Genomic DNA, 7,129 nt, shown 5'->3' with positions numbered 1-7,129 from the left:
TTTTTTTCAAAAAATTCTTTATATAGAATTATCATTATATATAATATCTTATCATAAGCTGTTGTTTTTGTTTCTAATTCTTCTATTATTTGGTTTTCTATTGATGTCATATAATCTCTTATAGTTCCTTTAGTATGGAACCCTATGTAATTCCAAATGTCCCTTCCAGATAATTCACCAAGTTTTGGATTAGTAAAGGCTTCTAATAAGAAGGAATTCAACCAATTTTCGAAAATTTCTTTTTCGTTCTTTTTGCAGTCTAAATCGAGTATTCTTTCTCCTTCCATTTTCTGGATTTTAGGAATGTATTTTGATGGTATTTTTGTATATTTTGAATCTTTATTTATAAACCCTTTTTTAAAAGCATAATTATCAAAACCTGTTTCCCATTTAAATTGAGATTGATTATCCTTAGATGTTCCAGCTTCATTTTTTACTTGTATTGGAATAGCTGGTTTTTCGTCACTTGAATAATCTAGAATGTGTTCTTTATTTTCTATATTTTCAGAATTTACTAATTCTTCCTCTATCTGAAAACCATGTTCCATAATATTATTTTCTTGAGCCATTTTTAATTGTTTAAAAAGCATTGTAACTTCTTCTAATTTTTCTTCAATATTCATAATTTTAGTGGTGGTTTTACTTTTAAATCTGTTACGTTAATTATGTTTTGAAAATTTTCTTCCTTGGGATTCTCTTTTTCCTTATTTCTTTGAAATTTTATGGATGTTAATATTTCTTCAAACATATCTACTATAGAATTTAATTGTGGGTTAAAAGTATGATATAGATGTGAGGAATCATTTCCATGGTAACATTTTTTAGAAATTCCGTGTGAAAAATAAGTTTTTTCAGGTTTTTGAAGTCCTTCAATAAAACTTATAGTAAAATAAAGATTTTGAGAAAAATCATTTTGTATTGATTTTAAGAATTCGGTGTCATTACAGTTAACATTAGTTAAAATCATTAATTTTTGATCTATTAATTTTGATAACTTAATTATTTCTTCTCTTAAATCTTTTAATTTACTTTTTTCCATTAGGTGACGCTTTTCTTTGTGAAGAGTTACACTTTTTAAGTTAAAAGTGTAGCTTTAGCCACCACTAGTTACCATAGACATAGCCACCAGAGACTTGGCTATATATATATATATGGGTGATTATATAATCTTGACAATATTTAAAAAATGTTGTTAAAATTAAAATAATATTTTTAATATTTGATGACACATTTAATTTAAAAATAAAATTAAAAATGTTGTAGAGATGTAAAAAAATTATCTTAATTACAATATTTTAAATGTATTGTCAAAATTATATAATTATTATAAGATTTAATTACATTGTTAGTTTTTATAGTTTTACAAAATTTTTAATTAGATCTCTATACTTTTTTCTTTTAATTGGGTCTTTATACTATTTTTTTTCAATTAGGTTCTTTTTAACAATAATTGACTTAATTTTATAGAGACTCAAAAAAAAAAAAATAAATACAGAAACCCAAATAAAAAATATGTAAAGATCCAATTAAAAAAAATTTAATACAAAAACTCAATTAAAAAAAATACAAAAATCTAATTAAAAATTTTTATGAAACTATAAAACCTAACAGAATAATTAAACTTTATTTACTATAACTACCGTAAATTCTACTATATATGATATATTAATAAAAAATAAATTAAGGATATGTTCAGATGTTCTGCTGGGATCAACAATCAACATACATGTGAGTGAAATCATAGGATTTTTCTTTTTAATTTTTTTTAAAAAAATCTCTAACATACCATAGAAATCAGAATTTGACAAACGTATAAAAGTAAAAGTGAAAGTAATAATTTACCTAACCAGATCGAATAAATAATTGGAAAGAAGATTCTAATTTATAATATTTTTATCTCCATCCTTTCGCTATTCAACTCAAATCTTAATTCATGAAACTGAATTTGATAATATACAGAAAAAGAAGTTGGCATTTATAATTTAATCTTTAATAATTTGTTTGGTCTGAATTATATATACAGGACAATAAACTATGCAAGACTTGCCGACATATATGTAAGTATGTAACAAACTAGCCACATAACCCTCTCAGCCACAAATAATAATAGATTCGAATATATTCATATTTGAAGAATGACCCACTTAACGCAGTAGTACCCACCCAAAAAGAAAAAAAAAATATTTGTTTAGACTTTAGAGTATATTTAATGTGTTATGAATTAATATTTTTTATAATGTAGTTGAGCTTATTGTCTAGAGAATTACTGAATTAGAGGGGTCCACCAGTATATTAGTTTTGTTTTCTACTTTGCAAATAAAGAACAATTTTATTTTCTTTCTTTTTGAAAGACACATTATTATTTGTATGTTATTTTATTTTTATAAATATCACAGGATTATTTTTCTGTAAATTTAAATTTTATATGTGGATTTCGTTATTTTATATAATATAATATTTATAATTTTATATATATTATCTCTGTAATTAGATATGTATTATATTTAAAATTATATAATTATTTTAATAATAATTAATAAATATTAAATAAAATATTTTAGTCTGTTTAAACTTTTTTTTATTATTTTTCAACCATTATTATCCATCATCCTCTATCAAAAATATCAATGTCATTGCATTACTTATTAGGATCCTTATAAGCTACGTGCCATAATCTAATTTTGACAAACTCCCCTCACCTATATAGTGGATATATTGACACATACATAGCTATAATCCTTCGTATATTATTCTTATATATTTTAAATTAATTTATATATCAGAACTAACTATCCCTCATTCACTTTGATTTTGCAAAAATATATTTACAAATTCGACTCATGTGAAAATATATAAAATTGTTATATATTTATATATTTTTAAATAACATAATCTATCATCAGAATAGTTAAATATTTTAATATAGTAAAATAGTTAAATCTGATAAAACCTTTTATTAAATATCTGATATATATTCTTCTTAAATGATTAATTAATACAGTTTATATTCTTTAATACAGATATGTTAACATCTTTGAGGTCTATTCGTACCTTACCAAATTCACATGCTTTGGACATTACTTGTGTTGTTCTCATTGGATTGGTGTAAAATATAATATGGTATGATATAGCAACAAATCATCACATGCTCTGAATTGAAGTTTTGATGGCTGCTTGTTATGACTTCGTTCCTTCTAGCATGCCCATAATTGCGCCAATAATAACTAATCAGATTTGTTAACCACTCTATGTATGTCACTAACTATAAATTAATTTCTTTATTTATCATCTCACATTATTTTTTTCACTAACCAAACACTATACATCATTGACAAATTAACATCGGATTAGTTATTATTTCAATTTGAGTCCAAAATTAATAGTCTACAAATTTCACGAGGTCTATGTATTCGTTACTTATATTTTTAAGATAGTTTGTTTTCAAAGATTAAAATTGAGACAAAAAAACTGAAACTCAATATTATATTAGATAACCATAAACTAAAACTAAAATGTAGTTCTACAATTCCTTCAATACCTAAGTAACAACCGCTCCATGGCCTCCTGAAGTTAGACGAACCTCCTCAAGATAGTTAATAGCTTGGGTTCTACTGTAAATATCCCCCTCCTAAATAAATTTTTCATTCTAAGTTATGCTTATCTTACTAAAATGCATACTAATTTTGGTATGGAGTCATTTGCAAGTACAGTATCTCCAACAACTGTCCAAGAAGCACTTCAAGAATTTTGAACCACCTTTGACTTGGATAGAAGATTTAATTATCACTACAAGAAAAATACTAAATACGGTCGAATTTTTTTGTCTGATTTAGCATCATCCATTAACAACGATTTTATTGGTAGTTAAAACAATAAATTTATCAGTAAAAAATTTACCGTCAGATTTCTATTTTTGATAATAAATTCGCTAATAATAATTAAAAAAATATAAAAAAATTACAAAAATTTTGTGTCTATATCCTTTGTATTTTGTTTTTAATGTCTTATCTTATTTTATTTTCATAAACAAACACGACTTAATTTACTATGTTTAGCATAGAAATAAAAATGAAGACTAACGTTTTTTTTTTTAAAGAAAATAATGAAGACTAAAAAGCCAATTAAGAATGATTAATTATAATTTCTATATTACTGATTTACGGTCAATAATTACTATATATCTATGAGAATGGAGATCAGAAAAGTGTTTAGAAAGCATGCATTTGTTCACGTGATTAGTGACATTATTGTTGAATATGAATGTGTTGATTAGGAAGATGTAAAACCATTTGCTACTCTCAACTTTCATGTGATGCCACGCGAAACAAAGGCAGGTTTTGTCTTAATGGTTGAGGGAATTATATTTTGCCAAAAAGATTAAATTTTTATTTTGGTACATATTTAATATCTTCTTTTCTTTTTCATTTTCTATTTTTTTTTTCAAAAAAAATTAACAAAAGAAGCTAAGATATCAAATATATATCATTATACCAGCAAAGGTATCAGTGTCAGTTTAATTAAAAAGTTAGGAGATATATACTATATAGTATTCTGGTTACGCAAACATGCATTATGAGGTGGGAAACGAGTTGCTTTCGTTATAAGCATTTTTTTTTAAATAAAAAGAATTATTTTTTTCTGGGGATATGAGCATATATCGTCAAATGTATATTAACTTACCATAGAATCCTAATTTGGATATTCCAAATTTATTTGCAGCCATCGAAATTGTGTTACTTGCTTTTTAATAACGAAAAAAAAAAAAACCCTAAGGTTAAAGATTATGTTCTCAGTCCCTTTTTTTTTATTATTTTTCTAATTATTATTAATAATAATTCAATTTATACATAGTGTAAAACATCAAGATCAAGAATTGGATTTAGTAGAGGAATTAAATTTAAAAATTATTATATATATAAAAAAATCAATTATCAAATTAGCCATTTAGCTATAAAATTTATTTTTGAACAGGTATAACAAACATAAATGGGTATAAAAATATCTGATGTTATGGTATGAATTGAATGAAGAAAACAGGTATGTTTGTAGCAACAGGAGATAGTGGTGCAGAAATTGCGCCACGAAGCAAAGTCCAGAGATTAAAGAAAGAAAACAAAACTGGACGGCGTCTAGAGCGGCCTCCTTTGATGCTATTGCGCCAAATGTGATTCTCTGCCTTAAAAATCAAAAGAGAATACTTTTCAAGTTTATTCTTATTATCTTCAAAAAGATTAATTTGTTTGTTTTTAAATAAATTTATAAATAATAAAATACAACCATTTTAAATTAGTCTAGTCATTAGATCATGAGATCGTTTACGTATATATTTTGATTGAAATTGATAAATAAGAATTTCTATAAAATTAATTTTGTAAATTTGATTTTGGTTAAAAATAAATTGTCATTAACGTTACTTATGTAATAATTTTTATATCAAAATAAATTGTAATAAACTAACATATTTAAGTAAATGTTAAAAGTTCAAATGACATAATTTTCTTATATTTATTTAAGAAGTCGCTGGTTTGAGTTTCTTTATTTTTGATAAAAAAATAAATATTGTGAGTTCAAAATCTACTTATACATACACTAATTTATTAGATAATAACAAACTATTGATAGAATACTTATAAGTTGTAATTCAAATGAAATAATTTTTCAATATACACCTAAGAAATTGAGGCTTCGAATAAAATTATTCATAAAACTACGTCACTAAAGCAGTAAAGCATTTTTTTACACAAACACATTATTATATCAATTAAAGTAATTATTTGTCACTTAGTTATCTAAAAAAACTTATATAATTGATTAATCATATAAAAAATTTTTAATTTTGTATTGTGAATAGTATTAAAAATTAAACTCTGTTTTTAATTTCTATAAATTTTTGTGTTTGATTTTAATTGGTTAAATTATTCTGTTAATATTTATAATTTTATTAAATTTATAATTAAATTTTTTTAATTTAAAAGTTTTTAATTAGATCTCTACACCATTTTAAATTTTGTACTTAGATAATTTTTTTACTAAAAAAATAAGAGTTAAGAGAATATTTTTTCCTAAAATAAAGATACTCACATTTAAGGACTAATTCTCTAAACTTAAATGTCATCTCATTTTTAGAATATTTAGTTAATTTTAACATTATTTTTTAAAAAGATTTGATTACAAAAATAAAAATTGTGTATGAATTTAATTAAAAACTTTTAATTTATAAAAATTTAATTATAAATTTGATGAAATTATAAGAACCAATAAAAATAATTAATTTTACAAATTTTTTGCTCTAATTTTATTTCTCCCTCTTTTGTTTTGCATCCAATCCTTTTAAACTTTGATTCTTAAAAATATTTTTAAAATGTGTTTAACGGAAATTTTTTTCTTTGCAATTATAATTATAAGTATAACTATTTTCTAAATCTACTTTGGTCTACTCAACAAGAATCTAACCAAGTTAAAACATTTATTAATATTGAATAAAAAATAGAAAAGTCAANATATTTCAAATATATTTTTAGATTATTTTTTATTTATTTTTCTCTTAGAGACATATATTTTCTTTAATTAAATCTTTTCTTTCTATTTTTTTAATAATGTTTTTATTTATGATGCATGGATATTGACATCGACACAATACACGACATGACACGAGACACGCAGACGTACAAATTTAAAATTTTTATAAGACACGGAGACACGCCATATATATAAAATAAAAAGTATTTTTTAGATAAATTATAATGATATATTAGTAATATTAAAATATAAATTAATTTTTAATATTATTTTTTTAATTATATAAAATATTTAAAATATTTTTAAATTTATTTTAAGAATACTATTAAAAATAAGGCTAGACACACGGACATATAGTAATATTTAGGTTTGTCCAAATATGTTCGAAATTTTTTTTATTTTTTATTAAAATATGGTTGGACACAAAAGACACCGTAACAAATGAGTATCGATGAATATCATATCTAAAATGTGTCCAACACATATATACAATAAATAAAAAAATTTATGTGCTTTGTAAATTTTTATATATTAAATCAATTTCTAAACCTTACTTTACTTTCTATTTAAATTTTATTATAAATAATTTATATTTATATTTATAAAAACT

Source organism: Arachis duranensis, chromosome 7 (assembly GCF_000817695.3).
Source record: "Arachis duranensis cultivar V14167 chromosome 7, aradu.V14167.gnm2.J7QH, whole genome shotgun sequence".
Lineage (NCBI taxonomy): Eukaryota > Viridiplantae > Streptophyta > Magnoliopsida > Fabales > Fabaceae > Arachis > Arachis duranensis.
The sequence above is the reverse complement of the archived record's forward strand: the minus strand, read 5'-3'. Positions refer to the sequence as shown.